The sequence below is a fragment of the Periplaneta americana genome, chromosome 4 (assembly GCF_040183065.1).
Source record: "Periplaneta americana isolate PAMFEO1 chromosome 4, P.americana_PAMFEO1_priV1, whole genome shotgun sequence".
NCBI lineage: Eukaryota > Metazoa > Arthropoda > Insecta > Blattodea > Blattidae > Periplaneta > Periplaneta americana.
Window position 1 is genome coordinate 65,138,235 of NC_091120.1, and position 24,677 is coordinate 65,162,911.

A 24,677-nucleotide genomic window follows, 5' to 3' on the forward strand; every position below is an offset into this window, starting at 1 on the left:
AATAATAATAATAATAATAATAATATAATGCATAAAATACGATGTAGTATTCCGAGGAAAAGCGACAGACAACTAACAATTAACTGGTATACATAATAATAACCCGTAAATACGACTTTTTAGCCCTCTATAACAATAGGAGCCATTCGCTATTAAGCAATATTGCCTAGTTGTAATGTAACGACATAGTCGCTGTTATTTATGGTAAGATAAATATTTTTAGAAAGAAAGTAGATTGATTTATTGAGTAATATTATACATACAGATGTTATATTATCGTAATTTGCTCTAAAATCCAGTACACGGGTCTTCTGACCGTACGTGCTTTGTACCTAAAACAAGTCCTACTTTGTAGGTTTCACTCCCCTCACCTATGATTATATCCAACCACTCTCTAAAACAGTAGTGTCAAAGTTGTAAGCTCCAAAAGCAGTTGTGGAGCTGGAGTCGGAGCTTGAACTTGCTTATGTTGTGGAAGCACAGGAGCTCGGAACAGGCATAGTGGAGCGCTCCGCTCCGTTTAGGCTGTGTCTGACAATGCTGCTCTAAAAGAATATATATATTAAAATGAAAATGGCACAACAAAACATATTATATAATATACCCTAACCTAAAACAGACATAAAAGTATATAATTGGGTACATACCATTATCCCTTCGTTCGTCAGTTCGTATCACGAACTTCCACAGCTGCACTTCTAATCTGTCTCGCCTTCAAGAGAAACAATCCAGTCTTTTGTTCGTATTCTTTATTCCCCATGAGGTCAAGACATTCAAGCGAACTCCTATTCTGGCTTAGCATCGAGGGTGGTAGATATTTTCTCCGTACTTGTTCCAATTCGACACACTGTAATAAAATATGTCTGTAGGAGTCCTTTTCTCTGCAAAGGGGACAAAGGCTTAAATATACTCGAACGAAATATTGTAATCACAAAGAAGATGAGCCGTATTAAGTAAGTCGCGTGAAAAGCATTATAAAAGCAAATTACAAAAAGCATGAACATTTTATGTCACAAAACTTTTAAGTTACAAGTGTTCAAAATGACTGCCATTGGCAGCAATACATCGTCTGCAACGCTGTAAAACAGATCGACAAACAGCAGATATGTTTTTTTGCATGGGAATAGATTCACAGGCAGTCACAATCGCGTCTCTAATGGCATCTAGTGTCGGTGGTTTTGTGGCGTGCACACTGTTCTTCAGGGTTGCCCACATGTAGAAATCTAACGGTGTTAAGTCGGGAGATCTGGGTGGTTAATCGACATTTCCTTGTCGGCCTATCCATGTCCCAACAAATATTTCATCCAGGAATGCCCTTACGTCTCGATAGTAATGTGTCGGTGCAACCGAACTAAAAACAGCAGAATTACTACACGCACTCGCACACACAAAACGTAGTAATTAGAGCTTCAAATTCAAACAGTCAAATCAGGTTGCCTTTAACAGTTTCTCCGTTACGTACTTTCAAAGAGTGTAAAATAATTTTGGAACACTCTGTATTATAAGAAAATATTACACTTACATTTTCAATTACACTAGGGAACAAGAGTTTTACCTCCTGGAAAATAATGAGTGTTTCCTTTTTTGTTTATTTTTATATGCAGAAAGAGAATATTTTGTTTAAATTAGCCTATCGAGTCTCATGCTTAATTTACAATGACGCGACAACCTCGACACGCGACGCGACATCACAGTATAGCGTCGCGGACTGGTGTTCACAACTCCGCGACTTGAATCGCTGGTTCGTGTTGATTAGGAAACTTAAAATGAAACGATGCCTGCCTTCTCGGTTTTTGGAGTAGAAGAAATCAGCATATCATAACTATATGCGAATGACAACTTCGCAATTTGATGATGTCCTGCATATCATTGGGCCTCAAATACAAAAACTTCCAATGCGGGAGGCATCCAGCAGAGCGTCTAAGCGTAACTTTGAGGTTAGGTTTCCCTAATAGTTGGCATCTCTCTTTAAGAACTTGGTTCTCTCTCTTTACGATTTTCGTATTGTAACAACACAATGTCCATTAGGCCTACAGTTTTAGAAACAAGTCCTGTAATCTGGGATAAATTAAAAGCACCTCATTAAATGGAAACTCTTTGAGGACAATTTCACGAAGGTGGAGGAAGGATACCTATTGGAAAAAAGTAAATTTTACGAAATTCATGGGAGCCATGGATGGAAAGCATTGTGTATTTCACGTAAACAAACAGTAATATAAAAGGTGAACCGTAAACAATGTCATTAATTTCAGAGGGTTATTCTTTGAGATATTTTAAACAAAAAAATTAATATAATTTTTGTTTTCCTTTTGCTTCCTTTTCGAGATAAAAACTGTTTTATATGAAACATTTTTTACCGTCTTTTGGAAAAACCATTGATTTAATTCCCAATATGTTCAGCCAATTTAAGAGAGCACTGTATTATGATAATAAATACGCAGAAATTTGATGTAAGAAATGTAACGTTTTAAAATGCCTTTTGAGAACGAAAATTTACAATTGTTCAGATGAAATATCTGCATATTTGAACGACAGAAACTATTTTTTTTATCATAATACACTGCTCTCTTAAATTGACTAAGCATATTGGGAATTAAGTTAATTCAGTGGCTTTCCCAAAATACGCCATGACATGTTTCACATAAAACAATTTTTTTTCTCGAAAATGAAGCAAAAACGAGCAAAATTATATTAACCTTTTTTGTTTGAAATATCCCAAAGAATAGCCCCTTGAAATTAATGACATTACCCACGACTCACTCTGTATAATTCAGGGTATCCTTTAACCAATTCTATCAACATCTCATCTGCAAAAATATTCAATTTTGTTGCAGACGACGCTATAATAAACAAAACACATACGCATTCCGGTAACGTCGCGCGGTAAAAGTTAACTCAATTTTAACTTTTGTCGCGTCGCGATCTGCGTCGTGACGTCATGGAACTCGGATTTCCTATTGGTCCATAATTTATATAATGTCGCGTCGCTGTGTCGTGTCGCGTATGTCGCGTCATTGTAAACGATACATCAGTTTCTATTTATATTCGATTCTCGACTATGATAAAATTAATATCATGTACATTAAATACTGCGACTTTTTTTCTTATACTTTGTGGAATGAATAGACCTGCTAAAAATCTTTATACGCAGTTTGAAACACAATTCTTATACTTCATAATGTTTGTACTTGGTGGGTTCTCTAATCCCTAAACGTATTGTGTAGAAGCAGGCTATAGAACTTTATTATCCCATGTTCCAATGGGAGCACCAGAGCGGAAGTAGGCCTAACTTACTAAATTGTTTCGTTTGGAAAATAAGTGTCATTTTAAAATATAAATGTATTCATAAACATGTTATTGTTTCTTTTAAAATTGTTCTTGGTGAAACTTTCGTTTGGAGATGAGGTTTGGTGAATTAGTCTAGTGCTGTTCTTTGAAGCAAGGTTGTAGTGTCTTATTGTTAGTCTGTGCAGTGATTTTATTTCTGTGCTCTTATTTTCACTACTTCAATTTGTGATCAAAATAAAAATTGGGCTCCAAAACATATCATTAAACGTTGGGAAACTAGATAGGAATTCATTCTTGGTCAATGAAATGTGAAGAAAAACCCACTTGTGAACCCAAAAAAAGTTTTCCTATTCCCTCCGCACATAGAATTCAGATTAATGAAATATTTTGCCAAAAATTTGAACAGGAAAGGCAATGGTTTTTGTTACCAGTAAAAATTATTTTCCAATTTAACAAAGTTAAAGGAGATATTTGGTCCACAGATAAAGAAGCTTGTAAGAGACAGAGTTTTTTAAAAGTAAGTTAACAAATGAAGAAGTGGATTCCAAACTGGCCAAATTGACTAGTTATGACAAAAATGACAAAAACTGATAAAATAAATTTGACATCCTGAGATCCGTTTGAAAAAAACATATGCAGATACAAGGTCAATACTTACGAGAGTCTATTAAATAAACTTACACAGTTAGATATAGGCTTAAAAAGCATAAATTAAAACGTGAATAAAGCAATTTTAAATCTTAAAAAGAAGGACTTAGGATACTTTGAAATCCACCTTTTCAAATGTGGTGAAAGGATTTCTTGGCAATAGGAAGGATGAACAATTGTATCTTTAGTGGACGTAATACTATTGAATACAATGTTATAAATAAATGGGCTGTAGGATGCCACCCAAGTGCGTTTCTTCTCTTTGCACTTAGACATTTTTCCTGAAAATTTTGGCGCTGTTAGTGATGACCAGGGAGAGCTTTTTGATCATGACGTAGTCAAAACGTTATCAAGGTCGTTGGGGTCCTACAATGTTGGAGAATTGTTGCTGGTTTCTGAAGAGGGACAATAATTTCTGATTTCAAGAGATATACCTATACAGGCTTCAGTTATATTATTTCTAATGTTAATATTTTAAGCGGGTTATATAACTTAAATTTGTTTCTATTTTCTCTATAAAATACCTTTCATTGTTCTTAGACATACCAAATTTCCATTGCCATTTAAATTGGCAATTAAAAATTGCATAATTATATTTTTTCTTCGATATATTCCGAAGTAAGCTCCATACGAAAAATCCAGAAGTATTTTTGAAATCAGTGCATGGATTTCCATAAGAATCAGCTATTTTCATTCCGGAGGTGTATATATATATATATAGTGAACTAGTGTTATTTGATAGCAGTCTCTTTGTAGTCTTTATAGTTTTTGAGTTACCAAATATAGCTCAGAGAATGGTGTTGAGTTCTGGTCTGTTGAATTGCTAATTATGGGCGGTCAACCGTTGATAAATATAATAAAAGAAGATGCAGAAATATAGGAAGTTGTTTGTATATTAGTACTTACAAGTGAATGAATTTAGAATTGGTAAAAACAGAATCACGTAGAAGAGGTGTGAAATTCCTTGTCAGGAACTTTATTCTTCTCAGTTAATGACGCTTTGAAAATGTAGCGTTATGTTTGTCTTAATTTTGTACTGAAGATGATTAAATAATGTGCAGAGAGATGAAAGAAGAGCTGCAGAGGTTAACTGCTTCGCTTGCTGTTCCGGAACGTCGCACTTTTTACCCTATAAAACTCGGAAGCCATCATTATATCTTTTTTCCTTTGTTGGTAACAAGTGTTACATGGCTCTCGAAACAAAGTCATTAACGCCAGCACTTGGTGGTAGAAATACTTGGGATAGCATTGTATCTCTTTTTTATGGCTTTCACACATGCAATTCAGGTTTTTTTTTTTACAAATGTGTGTAGAAACTTTTCAGTAATTTATCTTTTTTTGGTCCGCGAATATTACGTTTGTTGGAAAAGAAAGAAAACAGTAATTAACGTCATTTTGATACTGAATTGCAGTTCGCGAATATTTTAATGCTACTAAAAAGTGTTGTAAGCTTTACGATACGTTATGGAGAAATACAGGATTAAAAATGAATAACATCGCTACGGTAGTAGTGGTACATTGTCAACACACAAACTGTGAATAATTCAGAACGAATTCCACTCTTGACTACTTCAACGTAACCATTTTTATATACAGTTTTTGTTACTTTTTCAGCAAATCGTGAACTATCGTTCTGGATTACAACTTACAATTAGAGATGGAGGGAATAATTTAAATACTGATATATTAATTTTGCAACATGTTGCAAACCTAATGTCGATTATCGATATTATTGCAGAAAATATATCGATATATCGAAACGATTACTAATATATCGCTCAATGTTGCCAAGTCTACTTTTTTTTTTTTGGGAGATCTCCTTATTCCTATATACAGAGTGTTAAAAAAAGTATCCAATATTTTAGGAGATGATAATATGCATTAAAACAAGAAAATAATGTCTAATAAACATGGGTCCTACAACACATACTTTCTGAGATCTAAACACTTGTTCATAGGAGGTGCTCAATGTGACGTCCATTCATGGCAATGCAGTTCTCTGCCCTACCAGATAATCATAATATCGTAGTTGACACCACTGGCATGGAATACTGATACGTCGCAATGAATACTGAAAACAAAACTTTGGTTGTGGATACGAGCGGGGTTCAGCAGAGATGGTGTTGTGAATTTTCGTAATCAGCATGTGTAGCTGATGAAAAATCCCCATGCAGTTGAAGAAACAAGGCATCAGCACCGATTCTCAATCAACGTATAGGCAGACGTTCTTGGTGATAGATTAATAAGGCCATACGTACTACCACAGAGATTAACTGGGGATCGTTACCAGGACTTTCTTATTAACGTATTAAAATAGATTTCAAAGAGTACGTGATTCCTTACGCCGAGGGGCATAGGAATGCATTGCCATGAATGGACGTCACATTGAGCACCTCCTATGAACAAGTGTTCAGATCTCAGAAAGTACGTGCTGTAGGACCCATGTTTATTAGACATTATTTTCTTGTTTTGATGCATACTAGCACCTCCTAAAATATTGGATACTTTTTTAACACCCTGTATATTACTTCACATGCAGTCGGCCACTGTTTTCTGTATTCAGACACCTGATGGTAAGAACTCAAATCATTAGAGATTTCTTAGGGATGGTTTGGTTGTCGGCTTACGTTTAATGAAGTAGGCTTTATTGAAAGAAACTGTAACACCATTCAGGAATGGTGAGATAAGCATGAGGGGATTTATTAATCATGCAGCTTCACGTGACATATTTTCCCCTCTCTCATTCCCACACACAAAACAATACCCATTACAATACCCAAATTCTACTTTCTTTCTTTTCTTGGGTTCCAATCTACTTCTTTTGATTCAAAAGGATTGACAGTACTGATATCACTATTACGTAAGCATATTAATATATATATTAATGTAATTACATTTTCAGATGTTCATTTATTACAATAAACGTACTTAAATTTTAATATTCCTTATTAGCATTGAAATTAACATCATAACAGTCAAAAACATAAATGTAAAATTTCAACGACAAACAATACATTTTACACACCAGTACAACATAATACGGCACCTCCGATTTTTCACATTTAACTATGCCATCATTGAAATTATGAAATAATAATAATATTAATAATAATAATAATGGTGATGATTATGATAATGATAATAATAAATTATTATTATTATCATCATTATCATCATCTACATTAAGATAGGTCAAGTTGACCTGTTTCGTCTCAGAATCATCCTCCCGTCGCCGGCGAGGTCTTCTATGTCTCTAGATCCTAGAGGTTTATATCGCATTGTCTGATTTGCCGGTCTATTATTCATCATTCTGAGTATATGGTCATGCAATTTTGTTCATTATTCATGATTTTGTCATTTAAATTATATATATTCAGCTGATCTCGTATTTCTTCACTTCTCATATGGTCTGTGAGAGAGTATCCAGCCACATATCTAAGAAACTTCATTTCTGCTGTTTCTATAATTCTTCTGTCCTTTCTATTCATTGCCCAGTTCTCCGAGCCATAAGTCAAAATTGGTACTGCCATAGTTTTGTAGAATTTTAGCATTGTTTCTTTTTGTGTTTTATTTGTTAAGATTCTGTTGATAGTTCCACATATATTTTGGAATTTATTAACTTTATTTTTCAGGTCTACTTCGTAATTAAATGTAACTTCACAGCCTAAATAATTAAAATGTTGTACCTGTTCTACAATTTTATCATCAATGAATATTTTAGACCTTCTCGGGTATTTTCCCCGTGATGCCATAACTTTCGTTTTAGTAGCCGAGATTGTTAGATTATATGTTTTCATTGTTTTTACCAACTGAAATGTGGCTAGTTGTAAACCATTCTCATTTTCTGCAAAAACAACCTGATCGTCGGCGATTATTATTATTATTATTGTTATTATTAAGCCACCGGCGTGACTCAGTCGGTTAAGACGCTTGCCTGCCGGTCTGATGTTGCGTTCGGACGCGGGTTCGATCCCCGCTTGGACTGATTACCTGGTTGGGTTTTTCCGAGGTTTTCCTCAACCGTAATGTGAATGCAAGGTAATCTATGGCGAATCCTCGGCCTCATCTCGCCAAATGTCATTTCGCTATCACCAATCTCATCGACGCTAAATAACCTAGTAGCTGATACAGAGTCGTTAAATAACCAACTAAAATAAAAAATATATATTTATTATTATTATTATTATTATTATTATTATTATTATTATTATTATAAATAAAATGAAATATTCAATTGTATTTCATGTTATTTAATTGCCATTATTTTCATTATTTCACTGTACTAATTTTAATAATTATTTGTGCTATTTATTTTGTTGCATTTGGTCAGTGATTAATGTTGGCTATTATATTGATTGTATTTCATCTCACTGCCATTTTCTATCATTCATTCTCATCATCATTTGTTGTTTTGTTTTGCTTTGTTTTGTTTTGTATCTTGTGCTAAACTGTAATTGACCTTGTGCTGTTGTTTTGCACGTTAGTATTCTAAATAAATAAATAAATAAATAAACAAATAAATAAATTATTATTATTATTATTATTATTATTATTATTATTATTATTATTAAATGAAGAACATATAAATATTGATAACACAATTAAGTAGCAAATTATTATGCAGAAAAATGTAGATAAATATGTAGAAATTTTATTATCATAACATACAGGTAGGTAATAATGTAAATGAAGAAGAAACGTGAGGTAAAAGTGTATAAATAAAATAATGAAATGAAATTGAAGTAATGTGAGAGAACTGTTCTCTGCTGTACAGAAACACTCAGGAATCGAATATAAATTCTTTATTCCCCGTAGACTTGACATGTAGCACTGAAACTTCATATAAAAATAACGAAAGTAAATTCAGGACATCTTGTGTGAAATATCATGACGTCGAAACAGAGGACAATCTAGTGCGAAGGCATCTCATACAATTTTCAAAAAAGGCAACAGCAGCAACAGCATCCTTGACTGGAAAGTCAATAACTCGAGTTGGATTGCCACATCGATTTCTTGTTTTCGGATTCTCGTGTGGTGACGTGGAGTGCGTTTGGACGTGACCCGTTGGACATCAGTAATTTAGTTACCCTGCCCTGACTTGGTCTCATACTTGTGTCGGGCACAGACCACTCCACATGATGTGATGCTTCGTGGCTTCTTTTTGTTTTGAACTTCATGTTACTTGTTCAGTTTGCTCTTGACACATCATTCTTCATTTGTCTTGCTTCCTTGTTATATTTAAATATACATTTTGCTTCTTGCCTCTTGAGGTTTCCTTCAAACATATTTGTCTTCTCTCCTGACGCATTGTTTTCAGAAACGTCAGAAGTTAAGTCTTGACTCTGCTCAACGAATTCCTTTTATGGTGTAACATTTTTTTTATATTCTCCGCTGTGGCTGAAGTGGCAGGAGCTTCGTGTTTCTAGATATTATGCTAGTACTGATTCGATATGGAATTCGGCAGCTAACTACTGATTTACTTACTTATGGCTTTTAAGGGGATAGGTACAACTTACAGCAGTAACATTTTGGAAATATTCAACATTTTTTCCTCCATTACTGTATCTTGTATAAAAATAAAAATTAGTATGTGTAAAACACTGTCCTTCTGCTATATGAAAAATATTTTTACGATTTAAAAAAAAATTATTTACTTTTTATTTTTTCTTCAAAATTCAGTTCACTGTGCAGTGATAAAGCTTTTCCCACATAACTAAAAAAACTAACCAACATTCTGTGATTAAATTTTTTGTGTCTATTTATGCATGTCATATCTACAATATAATATAAGATCACTTCTCTACCTTTCATAGATTGTCTGATAAAAAAATAAATTCATTTTAAGAAATAGTCAAATATCAGTATTTTCTTACGATGAAAGAGTAATGGAACGGAGAAAAATTCTCTCCGGCGCCGAGATTTGAACCCGGGTTTTCAGCTCTACATGCTGATGCTTTATCCACTAAGCCACACCGGATACCCACTCCGGCGCCGGTCAGAATCGTCTCACATTAAGTTCCAACTCTTGGCTTCCCTCTAGTAGCCGCCCTCTGCACTACGTCATAGATGTCTATGAACGTAGGACTGAAGTGCACACATGTGCTGAGGTGCACTCGTTATGAGTGACTAGTTGGCCGGGATCCGACGGAATAAGCGCCGTCTTAAATCACGAAGTGATTTACGCATATCATATATATTATTTTAATGTACCGAAGTACATAATTGATATTTCCAAGCAGATATTCTGCGTGATCATACGATGAAAGAGTAATGGAACGGGGAAAAATTCTTTCCGGCAGAATATCTGCATGGAAATGTCATATGTACTTCGGTACATTAAAATAATATATATCACTATTTTCTATTACACAATATAAAAAATATGACATTTATTAAGGAATGTAATTGAAAGAGCATGATATTGTAAACATGAATTTCAGCAATAAAATAAAAGAGAGAGAACATGAAAATGTTAACAAATTTTTTAGTTATGAAGGAAACACTTCATCACTGCACAGTGAACTCCCAACATTTTGAATTTTGAAAAAAGAATATACATATATTTTTTTAATCGTAAAAATATTTGTGTCATATAGCAGGACAGTGTTTTATACATACCAATTTTCATTATTGTACAAGATACAGTAATGGAAAACAATGTTGAATATTTCCAAAAATTTTGCTGCTGTAAGCTTTATCTAACCGCTTAAGGAACCCGGAGGTTCATTGCCGCCCTCACATAAGCCCGCCATCGGTTCCTATCCTGTGAAAGATTAATCCAGTCTTTACCATGATATCACGGCCAGGTATGCTAATCGTTTCTCCACAGCGGTGGACTTACATGGTACAAAAACTTCGTCTTCTGAGCTAAGTTTTTAAACGACTTTTGTGGAGAACGTTCGAGAATAGCGCGAGTGTAATGTACTCTAGCCTCTTTTAAAAGCGATCTTCTTCTAGGGCATCTTTATACATAGACCCCGTGTACTTAAATTTATCCACTACATTTACGTACTGCTTGCTTCGTCGTCGGTAGAGTATTCGGAAATTTTGCAATAAACTCCATTCAGATCAGGCGAGCCGACTCATATTTATGTCTTGCACACAAACACTCTTTCTTCTATGGGGTATTTCTTACGAAACTACACTCACAACAATCGCAGAACACGTATGAGTGCGTCCAACGTGAAGGGAATCGGGAAGCAGAATGAGCGGCAGATGGTGTACTAGCGCCAGTAGATGCATATCCCGTAGGTCGGTAAACCAAACCAATAACAACTTTGTATTAATGAATGTTATTCACCATATGTTGAAAGTTATGTATAGGGAGAAGTATTGCTTCCTCCTCCAATGTAGCATCTTGCTGCTCAACTATTTTCGTTTATCAGAAATACCGAGCTGTCATTGCAGATGATGGTTCATGCTCGCCTTCTGTTCTTATTCGTTAGTCAGTCACGTGGATGTTGTCATTTATAGTAACATTAAGAGAGTAGTATACCTCTTTCCTCTAACTCTAATTTTTCACCTAAAAACTAAGAAATATCAAACCTTCGAATCATTGTGAACTTGCTATTTTCTTGCTAACAGTGGAAAAGATCGAATCAAAATTCTTTCTACGTATGAAATTTTTTACGCAGATGGCAACAGTTTCCTGTCTTTTTATTCTTTATTCCAGAAATGCATGTCGTGTATTAAATATAGGGTTGTGCAGACACTTTCGTCGAAAAGAATTCTTTTTCTTTACATCGAATGTGTTGTGGGACCAAGAGCCAAATAGACTAAAAAGTGGGGACGTAGTGAGAGAGCGTGTGTTAAAATAATAGAAACGTGTAGGAAAAATGGAGGTTTGAGTTGAAATAATACTCTGGGGGAATAGTGAGAATTGTGCTGAAATAGAAAGTAGGAAAAAAGTGAGAAGCTGTGATACAGACTGGATTCCAGAGCAGAGGGTCCTCAAGTGATATCTGTACATCAAATCCAGATCGTATAATAACCACGAATATAAAGTTTGAAGGTCTCGCACATTACTTTCTAGCAATATTTTAGAGGCATATTGATGTATACAATACCATTAAAACAATTCCTTCGCAATTCTTGTTAGCAGCAACTGATATTAAATCAAAATATTGGTAACATATTCGTTTTAAAAACTTATATCATTATATATTACCGTCATCGTTATTATAATAATTGTCTCTACCATTGTTACAAGAATCATCATAACTGTCATCGTAGTCAGTATCATTTCCTTATCACCGCTGACATTACCATCTTTGTACTTCAGTCACTATTATCAAAACTACCATCAACATCGTTAATACTATTGATGTCGTAGTCGTTAATATCTCCATTTAGATCTCCATCCTCATGAAACATTACCATCATTATCACCAAAAATTGAAAGGTTCAGAGCCATAGTGGGCCAAGCGCCATTTATTAAAAACGGAGAAATCAAGGGTTAAAGTTAAGTGAATACCATAGTTTAATGAAGATTGACATATTATTTAGTTTTAATGTGTATACTTTATATTACTTGCTATATGTTTCCATTGAATTATGTTAATAACTTCATTTTAACCTTTGTTTTCTACGGGTTTAGTAAATGGCGCTTGGCCCACTATGGTTCTGAACCCTTCAATTCTGCTCATAATTGAGAATATTTTCAGGCAAACTTTTACAGTTTATAGTATCTACATGCATTACTTTGATGAATAAAATTACCATAACCTTAAACGATATAATTGTAGAACAAGATAATATATTAAATTAATAAATATACTGGTACAGCAATTAATAATAAACAGGTAATGTGTTTAATATGTAATTCTCAACCCTATTTTTATTATGTTTTATAAGGAGCATCGTTTCAAATCGTATTATGTCAAAGAAACACTTTTTTTTACAAGAACGACGAAAAACTGAATTACTTGTAAACCGACACATTTGATTTAATTTTTAAATCTTAAGTTACAAAACGTAATATTTAAAATAAAAATAAAATCACATGGTTTACTCCTTACTATTATGAATAAAGATATTTTTTTTTTGTGGAATAGATGAAATGAATGCTTTACCAGTATAATGACAAAGAATGTGTAATATTTATAGCAGCAAATTAGTCTTTACTGATTTTTGACAGATTTCTTTTTTTTATGTCGAATTTTCTTTGAGTATGGAACATAAATTGGAAAATATCTCGATACGTTTTCGAGTAGAGCTATTAAACAGGAAAGGAATATATTTTATTTTCAATTATATACGTTTCAATTTCTTTTTCACACTTTAGTAGCGCTTTGATTAATTGGTAGCTTTTGTTTGAGGTTAGGAATATATAAATTACCAGAGTGACATATTACTGCCCATACATGAAAACCAGCTCCACCTTTTTTCCATTCCGTTAATCATCCTAAAATAATTCATTCAAATGCTAAATGTATATGTCACTACTCGCCTTTGGCAGAAGTCGATAATGTTTGCTTCTACTCTGAAAAACTTTTTATTTAATAATAGAGCAAAATAGTGTGAAAATTATCATTCTTACTATCATTTATATGAATAACTGGTCATCAACTATTACATCATGAAATGCTGTACCTGTAACATAATTGCTGGAAAATGTTGAAGTTTATAAATATTTTGAAAAAGGAATATTCTTCTACGAAATGTAGGATAACGAAAAATTGTGGACTAAAATCTAACCCCACGTATGACTAAACCATTTTTTATATTTCTATGTTCCAGGTAAGTACTGGCGCTTGTTTACCATAGCAGAGAGCAAAAATTTCCCTCTAACGAAGAAACTGATGCAAAGCAATTTGTAGAGGTAAACACAATTAGATATTTTCTTTAAACTGGTGAAAAAACGAGCGATTAAAAGATAGATGATGTCAGTACTAGCGAACAAATTAAACTTATGATGGTTGGTAAGAATGTACTAACATATCTGAAGACAATTTCACCACGGTTATAAACTTTAAAACAATATTATCGTAAATTTAATTCATTGCGCATAATTTTACCTCTAAATAAGGGTTAAAAACTCTTGGAATTGTTAGGCGAGTGTTAAAATATTTACTTTATATCATTGTCCAAAATTATTTAAGATAATAAGTAGGCCTATATATATTTTTTTTTCTTCTTGAAATCAATTAAAATATCGAAAATTAAATCAATTATTTCAGAGAAATACGTACGTAGCTAATGCAATTTCAATAATGTATGGAGTTATCCCACAGCCGAGACACTTAGTGCAATTATATTAAGAACACGCTTAAAATAGCAATCGACATTATTTCATTAAGAAATCAATATAACTAGTCACATTATTTATTTTCAATTGTGTTATTTCGATTACTTCTGGTAGCCTAATGTTTGTTTAGAACTATAACAAAATGACGTTATTTAACTATTGTTGTGTAGGTTATTGTTTTCGAAAAGTTATTCTAGTAAATTACATTCACCCAATCCTAGAATTAAAACACTCTTGTTCTGACGCTATAAATCGTGCACAATTTTCCTAATTCTGGCACTGGTGCCAGAAAAGGTTAGCCTACCTATCAACTAGTATTCCATAACGTCATCAACGCCTTAACACAATTCTATACAACGTACCTGTAAGAAAAAAGCTTCAATACAACAACAAAATAACATTGTCTTAGAAACGGTTACTTATCAAGCCTGCAATATATTACGTCATAATTCTAAAATCGGGGCATGAAATCCCAGTTTCCACTGATTTCTGGCGATATTAACTAGCATACTTCTTCGAATCTATTTTATTGGTTAGATTACGAGTATAATAGAGTAGAGACTTCCTTTTCTACTTATTTCATGTGTTACCAGTACATATCATTACTTTCACTCTTATGTTATGTTAAGGGGAGAGGATGGTATTTTTTGGTGAAAAATGAGTAAATTAAAAAAAAAAAATTAAATACTCTGTGATATGTGCGGAATGCATAGCATAACATTTTGTAGGTATTTGTGCCCTTATCGGATGTTGAGTCGCCATTTTTAAACTTCGTGCGTTATGGATTTTTAAATCACGCCCACTTTTATTGTTGTTTCCGGTAGATTAAATTTTCAAAAAAAAAAAAAAAATCTTTGATATGTGCGGAATGCATTGCATAACATTTTGTGGGTATTTGTGCCCTTATCGGATGTTGAGAAGTCATTTTTAAACTTCCTGCGCTATGGATTTTTAAATCACACTCCCGCTTTTATCGGTTTCCAGTAACTTCATTTTTTTTGCTACATTGCCAGACAAAAATGGATATAATTTCTGAACTATTAAAGATACATGCATGAAATTTAGAACACACATTCTTTAGACTATTAGGAAACTTTTCTCTGTAACAGAATTTTGTTAATTGATTTCATTTAAAAAATACGTCCGTTTGTTTGCAAGAAAGGAAATTAGAAAATTGTTATTAAATTATAATTGTTTATTTTACAAACGTAGGGACTAATATCAAAATTCTGCTACAGACAGTTTGTAGAACATGCTTTTGCAAATACATTGCAAAAAATTGTTTGAATCTATCTTTAAAAACAGTTTAGATATATTGGTTTTAGTGCAATGTTGCATTGGGTATATTTTTTTTTCAAATTTGGGCCCCCAAATAATTTTTTTTCAAAATATTTTTATTTGGTTGAGTTGCCACAGCTATGAGCTCTCTACATAAAAAAAAATTAATATTTTACACCAATAGGGAAAAAAGTGTTAAAAAATACCATCCTCTCGCCTCAAATTCTTATTCTTCTTCCGTTGTTGCTTATCGATCAGTGTTGCTAAATCTGTCAAAATATTTTCAGCTAACTTAGCTTCTAGAATCTACTAAACTTGTGGGAAAATTTGGTCTGCCGAAGAAAATATGTTATATTTAATTCTATAAATCTATTGACTTTGATGAATTAATGTTTTTGAGTCAATATTATTTATATGTATACATATATACTATGAAAATTGAGAACTGGCAATTTTGATATAATTTGCACATCAGTCAGCAGGTATTTGAAATATAGTTCATTTTGCAAATTTGGCTTTTAGGTGAAGCTGAAATAAATTATTAAGTGTTCATTTTCAATCTAAGTCCCTCGTTAAGCGACTATTTTATAACACATAATATGCCACCATTAGGCATACCGATTTCATACATGAATTAACGTACAGAATTTTAGTTTACTATATATGAAAAATGGATATTAACAGGATCATCCACTTCTTCTCCTAGAAATGCTCTACTATTTTCAGATGTTGATGTATGTTGTTTTAATATATATGTAACTTTGATTTGAAAACTTAATTTGTTGATTCAGAGCTCATAATGCCATACATATTATGATGAAACGTTTATTACTATAGCCTACTATTATGTCACAAAATGTTTCACATAACTTTTATTTCACAATAATGAATAATCTCGCATTCCTCGAACATTAAACGTTTCATTTGTTTTTAAACAGTGTGTAATTTCCCTAGTTGAATAACGTAGGCAATAATTTCACAGTTTAAAATAATGGAGTCAATTAAGCAAACATTATCTGCCAGATTCGTTACTGTGAGCTGACAAGTATATTTTCTCGCTTTAAGGAATTCAAATCTGCCACAAATCACAATAAGCCGGAAATCAGCTCAATTCGCAACACATTTATACTTTTCACGCGATTTAGTCCATACGTCTCGTCTTCTTAGTGGCTACAATACTTTTCTTCGAGCTCATGTTATACGTTTATCAGCACCTTTTATATGTAACTTCTCATACTAAATACAAAATATAAGAGAATATTAACTGCGAGAGTTTAAATAATTTTACATCAAATTAATAGTGTGAGGGACAATTACTCACATTCAAACGAGTGGTTACGTGTTTCGTATTGATAGCCATTTATAAACGTACATAATATGATTGACTCATGCTGACTTGCTGAAAAAAAAAAAACATAAAAACTGTTTCCATGTATTGAACGTTCGACGTCATGAAAAGTCAATTCATGCAAGTGATTGACTCTTTTTTGTCACATACAGCTGAACTGTTCGATACCAATAAACAATCTTGTAAGTATAGATATGAATTATCGATTTATATTTAGATACTCTATAACTACAGCATTTGAAGGGTACAGGGGAAAAACAATGAATGTCACATTTTTGTTAAGCGTGAGATAATAATCAAATTCAGTTCGGAATATGTATGGTAAGACTTTCCTGTGTTAAATTTCAACGTACCTCGTTTACATGTTTCGAGCTATTTATGGGTCATCTTCAGAATTGGTCGTTGTTGGTCTTGGCGCCACTTGTTCTGTTTCCTGTGAGGGTGTGTTCCTGTGGTATAGTGTAGAGTCAAAGAGTGTGTGTGTTTTGAAGTTGAGTTGTGTGTTGAGAATTTCGTTGGGGTGTGTTTTTGTGTGTCTGTATATTTCATATTGTTCTAGTGTGTTTAGTTTCTGGTTTTTTGGGTTTCAGTATAATTCTGCAAAATTTATTGCTTTTCGTATTAAAAATGAAGGGAAGGATGACTGTATCCTCCTTTTAAAAGTTTTAGTGAGAACAACACTAAAGTTTATAGTAGGCGAGAGTTGGGTAGTATCGGACATCGGGTAATATCGGACAGTGAGTTTCTTTCATCTACCACACAATGATAGTACCTGATTGACATGGTTACATTTCTGTGATGTCACATACAGAAACGTAACCATGTCATTCAGGTACTACCATATAGTGGTAGAAGAAAGAAACGCACTGTCCGATACTACCCAACTCTCCCCTAATCTTTTAAATTAGATATTGGCATCACCCTTAACAAAATTGTGACATTCATTATTTTTCCCGTGTACCCTTCATTTGTTTGTGAAAGGAACATAGAATCATAACTTATATTTAAGGTAAATTTAGCTTCGTAGATCTTGCATCCAGAAAGTCCAGGTTCGATCCCTTGCCAGGTCATGTTGGAATTTATGATGAAAAAAAAACAGACGTTTCTGATGGTTTTTCTTTTGATACCCCCATTTCGCTCTGTCATAACATCAACATTCTCTACCTTCCCTTCATTTCGTTATTCATATGTAATAGTTAAAAGTAAGCTGAAGTGAAGTATTGGAAGTGGTACGGGTTACCAATGCTGTTATAGGAAGGGCTCTGAGCTCCAGGCTCTGACCTTGGATCTTTTCAGGTACTCGTCTGAAGATAGGACCTGGCTCTGTTAGGGCTAAAGGCTGGTTCACAATATACCGAGAACGGAAACGACGAAGAGAACGAGGAAGGAAATAATCTATACTAATAATAAATCTGTAGCCGATATTTTTCTGGTAATTTTCGATTTTCCAAAAATAATTGGTCCTAACATATATAATTAACCACCCTGAAACCGAAAATCGCATTTTTGAAATTTTTGTTTGTATGTCTGTCTGTATGTTTGTTACCTTTTCACGCGATAATGGCTGAACCGATTTATATGAAAATTGGAATATAAATTAAGTTCGTTGTAACTTAGATTTTAGGCTATATGGCATTCAAAATACTTTATTTAAAAGGGGGATTATAAGGGGGCCTGAATTAAATAAATCGAAATATCTCGCGTATTATTGTTTTTTATGAAAAATGTTACATAACAAAAGTTTCTTTAAAATGATTTCCGATAAGTTTTATTCTTTACAAAATTTTTATAGGACTGATATTTCATGAAATAAATGAGTTTTAAAATTAAAATAACGCCATCTAAGACGGTGCAATGAATTAAGAACAAATGACTTCGTCTATAAGGGGCCTTGGACAACAACAATCGAAAAAGGGGCCTTGGACATCAACAATCGAAAGCTATTAAACATAGCCTACAGACAATGTTTCTGTGTTTGTATGAAGTAGTATCAGAAGCTAAATTAACCGATTTGTATAATTAATTATTATATCACCATTGGGAAGTGTAGTTTCTCTAGAGGGACATATTGCTATAATGTTATTACAGTAACGTCTGAGTAAATCGAGGACAGGTAAGATTAAAATAGCTTCTTATGCACAGAAAATTTGATAGGCTATTTTGTACATTCGTTTTATATATTTCTTAAAATAATATTTATGTACACTAATTTTAATCTCAGAGAATTAACGAACAACGAGAGTGTATTGATTTAGTATGCAGTAATAGAACGTTAGCTTAGCAATCCATTATTTTATAATTCAAATTTTAACTATGCTCAATTGAATTGTGTTAAAATACATAAAATATATATGTAATAAATGCAATGCAAAAAAAATTTGGTAATGAGCGAAGCAGATTATCTTTGCTCTGTTGTAAAAGTTTTCCCTGGATCAAACATCCTATTTTAATTATATAATTACTTTATATTTATTTCTAACAGGTGCAGCGGAGCGCACGGGTACGGCTAGTGTTAAAATAAATGTATTTAAATGTGAGCATTCACAATATTTAATAGTTAATTGTGAATGCTCCCATTCAAATACATTTATTTTAACATTATTTCCGTTTTCGTCCTCGTTGTCGTTTCCGTTCCCGGCTTATTGTGAACCAGACTTAAGACGGGATGACCCACATGTAAGCATCGGGTTCACGAGTACCAACCAGGTCATCCCTCGAATAAGGACAATCTCATTGCATATATAGGACGGACAATAGTCAAAGCAAATCTAAGTGCAGGAAGCCGCTCCACATGCAGCGACGAAAAAGTTATGAACTCGACACTAGACTGGGGTAATGCTTTTTTTTAATTAGGTTATTTTAAGACGCTTTATCAACATCTAGGTTATTTAGCGTCTGAATGCAATGAAGGTGATAATGCCGGTGAAATGGGTCCGGGGTCCAGCACCGAAAGTTACCCAGAATTTGCTCGTATTGAGTTGAGGGAAACCCCCGGAAAAAACCTCAACCAGGTAACTTGCCCCGACCGGGATTCGAACCCGGGCCACCTGGTTTTGCGGTCAGACGCGCTGACCGTTACTCCACAGGTGTGGACCTGGGGTAATGTGATCGGAATGCAATGACTTTTCCCCTCCCCCGGGAAATGCTCGGTAATCAATTCTAGGGCAGACTTGGCTAATTTCGTGATACCAAGGTTTTGCTGCAAAAATAAAGTTTTCAATGTACATACATATTTAGATTTCAGGAAGTTATATGTCAGAATTTTTACCTCAAATAAATTTATACAGTATTTACAAATAAGCAATACAAATAAACAAATCAAGAAAAAATTAGCACTCTAGATCAGTGGTCGTCAGCACCCGCTGAAATGTGCAATAGGTATGCGGTGCCGTCGCGTGTGCACTGTCGTGCAACAGGGAGAGAGAGAGAGCATACCCGCTACCAGCTACGAGAGCACTATAGTGCACTACGTTCGTTTTCCGCGGGTAAGAGAGGCTAGCCCCAGCGTGCTCTGTGCTGACGACCCCTGCTCTAGATGGTCAATATAATTTCGTGATACTACAAAGGTATTTTAGTGATAGTCCTTAAACTGAAAATATTTAAGCATATTCAGTCAAATTTTAAATTCCTCACTCAAATTCATACAACCAAAACAATTGAAGTTTTGTCGGTATTTTGAAAGACCTTGACATATTCATGAAACCACAACTACGCAATGAATCCATCTTTCACCATGCTTGGCGTCCTAGAAATTTCCTAAGCAAGATCCGCACAAATCATTAGGTTTATCATTCGACTTTTCTTTAAGCACAGATCTTCTTTGTTTGACTTCTGAAGACGTTGTTTCGTTGTCTACCTCTTTTAAGTCACTTGAGAGGCTGAAAATGATATTATCTTTGACTGCTGCTCTGGTCCCTTCTGGATCTCGTCGAACTTGCCAAGAAAAAGATGAGCTTTCTCTGCGCAGTTTTCATTTGTTTAAGACACAATCAATTCTCTCTTTCATATAATTTATATTGTATTTATTTCCACATTTGATTATCTGCCGTCTGCAACATTCTTGACATGCACAATATACAGAGATGCTATGAATACACACACACACACACACACACACACACACAAATATTTTATGTTTTATGAATTTTTTTATTTCTTCCACTAGAGAGCGTTGTTATAACATAGAAAAAAAATTCGGAAATGAGGAAAACGCCAAGAAAATAACCTTCCAAGATAAGGCTCTTTTACATAATTAGTACAATGCTAGGCATATATTTTACACCAATAAATATACAATGCTATTAGTTACCAATGAAAACAATTTGGACCATAAAACACAGCAAAAACTCTTCTTTTAACAAAGAAAATCGCACGGTATATTCACTCAATGAAAGCTGTAGATCTCATAACTCTTCAAGTAATTTCAAAAACATCCGCTCACGACACTGCGAGAGCGCAGTGAACAAAATCTATGAGCGTATTCCGAATCTCACCGGTGAGCAATCCGATGGCAACACGGTGTTCCGAATTCCACCGATGACGTCATTGATGCTCCACCGCTGTCGCACCGGTGCCATCAACTTGCAGAGGTGGTGGCAGTCTCCATCAGCCGCCATCAGTGAATCTGATTGGTTCTTGTATAGGGCGGGAATTAGCAGACGAATAACATCGTGCACTGTTGTGTCATGGCGGTGTGTTCTGCTTTAGTTCTGCTGTATTGTTTGTAATGAACACAACGTAAAAACAATATGTTAATGGCTTATGAGCGAACATGTCAACGGACCAGTTATTACTACCGGTTCAAGAAATAAATTGTTTATGCTCTCTTTTCTTTGAACGAGATGGGAGTACGAAAATTTCGCAAAATTTTGCTAGCGTAGCACAGACAACAACTTGTACAGTCGCCATGACAGCCATCGATTCTTCCAGCAGTTTTGTTCCTTATTTCGCTGCAACGTGACGTCATTGATGCCACCGGACCGGTGAGATTCGGAATACGCTGCATGTTTTAGTACAGTGATGTCAACGAGAGCGCAAGCATGCCTCATCGCCCGTATACGCTGTGGAAAGCACGTACGGCACGCAGGTAAAAGTCACTGATGAACTCAAGGGTTGCACATTACACATTGAGGAAGAAGTCGTTCAGTAAGTTTTAGGGTGACTGGACTCCTGACTTTTTATGAGTGAAAGAGACGAAAATTTTCTTTATCCGATATAGAAAACATTAATAGTTACGAAAAGGAGCAATGTGAAACGCCTGAAATTATTAATTGATGTACATAATGATATATTGACATTTTGTTGTTTTATTGACATTAAATAGTAATAAATATAATATGTTTAGATGTACTGTAGAGGTTCTTCCTCGCTGCATTGCATTTAAGTTTACAGAAAGTACAAAAGTATTGTAACTTTTTTATACTAGACAACAATAATTATCACTCTCTACAATTCAATTCTACTCCCGTCAACAATGGGATTTGCTCTCCACACAGTAACACAGTATTCGTTAGTGCACTCCACATACGACAATGACAATTTACTTGGACTATTACGAACAACAATGAACTGTTAATCTTAACTAATATTCACAAAGCACCATTTACAACACAGAACTCTCAGTTCTCACTTCACAGCTCGTTTGTCTTCGCTAGTTCTTCTAGCTCAATCGCTCGCGTTCACAGAATCTCGAACCCCAGACCTTCAGAGACGATCCGCTGAACTTCGAACTCAGGTCCCCCAACTGCGGTCCACTGCACTCGAACTCCGGGCTTCAGGCTCCACAGTTACGGACACAACTCACATCGCGCTCTGGTCTCGAAGCTGGCTTCACTGCTACACAAGACTAACTCGCTTACTGTCCAGATCTGCCTGTAACAACACTGGCTTACTGACTGACTGACTGACTAACTACTGCTCAAGTTCACTCGCGTCTCTTCTTTTATAAGCAAACCTTAGTTTCTGGAGAGTTCGCAATCTCGAGATTTCCGCGAGTGTCCATTCTCGAATCATCCGGATATCTCTTCTCTCTGCCGCAGTCGCTCTTTCCCCTTTCTCCCCACAGCACATGCCCCAGGAAGCAGATGCGCGCGCAACCCGCCCAAAACACGGCCGACTTAGCCCTTCCTCCGTCGGTCGTGAGATCGTACATCATGTGGCCGTCACAGTATGAATGCTAATAGCGTAGACTCGTTATGAATTCTGTCTAAATATTGTTAAAATATGTCGTCTATAGATTTTCAGTTTGACAATGGTCCTTACCATTGTGATGTCCTTTGGTTAAGCCGAGAAAAAGTTCTCTCCAGGTTCTTTGAAATGCGTGAACAGAGTCAAGTTGGAAGTTCGCTTTGCCTGGAAATATATCCAGGGTACGAATATTTCCGGCACAAATTATTTCTATATTCGGCAGTAAGAACGTATGTGAGCAATTTTCCTCACTTGTGAACCTCACAAAACCAAGACTAATACCAAGATTATCTAAGATAATATGCGTGATATGCTACGTCATGCCGCAGGAAAAATAATTTCGCCGGACGTAAGAAGGTTGGTGTCGGGTAAAACAAGAAGAAACACTTCTGTATTAGACAAGAAGTCAGGAATTTAAATTTGTTTCTAGAAATGTGTTGTTCATATAATAAGTACATTATTAAGTGTGTAACAGTTAGACAGGATTTAATTAGATAGGCGTCATTACTAAAACTATGCTTATTATTTGTTGCAATCCTATTATTTCATTTTTCCGTATGCACAATGTCCTGTAATTTCTTTCACTTTTGTATTGGTAAGTTTAAAACATGAAAACAGTGTTTTTATACTAGTTGGATTATTAGATAAGTATATAAAAATTAATCATATTCTAGCTATTATCTGAAAATATACAGGGACATCATTTTATTTTTACTTGCATTTTTATTGTACCTGCATTTCTGAATGTACTTCACTCTCACCCCTTCACTAATGTCCTTGCTCCCGTCAGACACACAAACTTACGGCCGCTGTTGCATTCAAAGTCTTCAAGCAGTGAAGTAAACACTGCAGTGCATAGTGTGTTTCAGAAATATGGTTGCGTTTTCTATAGAAGAAAGAACCTATATTAATAATATCGTACTAAAAGTTATATTCAAGAAACGATAAATTCAATTTCAGAGAATATGCTTCGAAATGTTTTTAATAATATGCGTAAAGAATTGAAGCCTGCATTGTAATGAACGGCAACCATTTTCAGCAACTTGTTTAAAAATTCAGATTAGCTTATTTTGAATTGAGGTGGCTAGAAACAAAGGAATGCTAGTGACATTTGTAATAACATGAGTTAAGTGCATCCAGTGTAAGCTAAAGTATCTAAAATTTTAGTGGCAAAGGGATATTTTAATCTCATCACACATTAAAATTTAAATAAAAATTTCACAGATTTTACGAAATATTTAAACCCCATTTTCTCAAAAGTAACTTAAGTGCACTTACAGCCCTTTACTTATGAGCCCTCAATTTAAATGCACTCTCTATATTGTATGTTAACACCAATAATTAATATGCTAAATAAAGTAGACATTACATAACGAACATAGCCGCCTGAAAAGCTGAGTTTTTGAAAAAAAAAATGTTACTACTCCACTGTATTTTGATAAATTGCATAAAAGTGATGATCAAATTGAAAATCGTAATATCGTATTTCCCTGCAACATAAATGGATACACTACTTTTCTCTCCTCCTATAGCTATAAAATGATTTGTTTACATATTGCACTAGCAACATCAAACTCCTGTAATGGAAGGGGGCAACAGTGTTTCCGAGTATAGCCAGGTTAATGTTAAAAATGTTGGTAAAAATAAAGTGATGTCCCTGTATAAGTTAAGGAGAAGCTATGC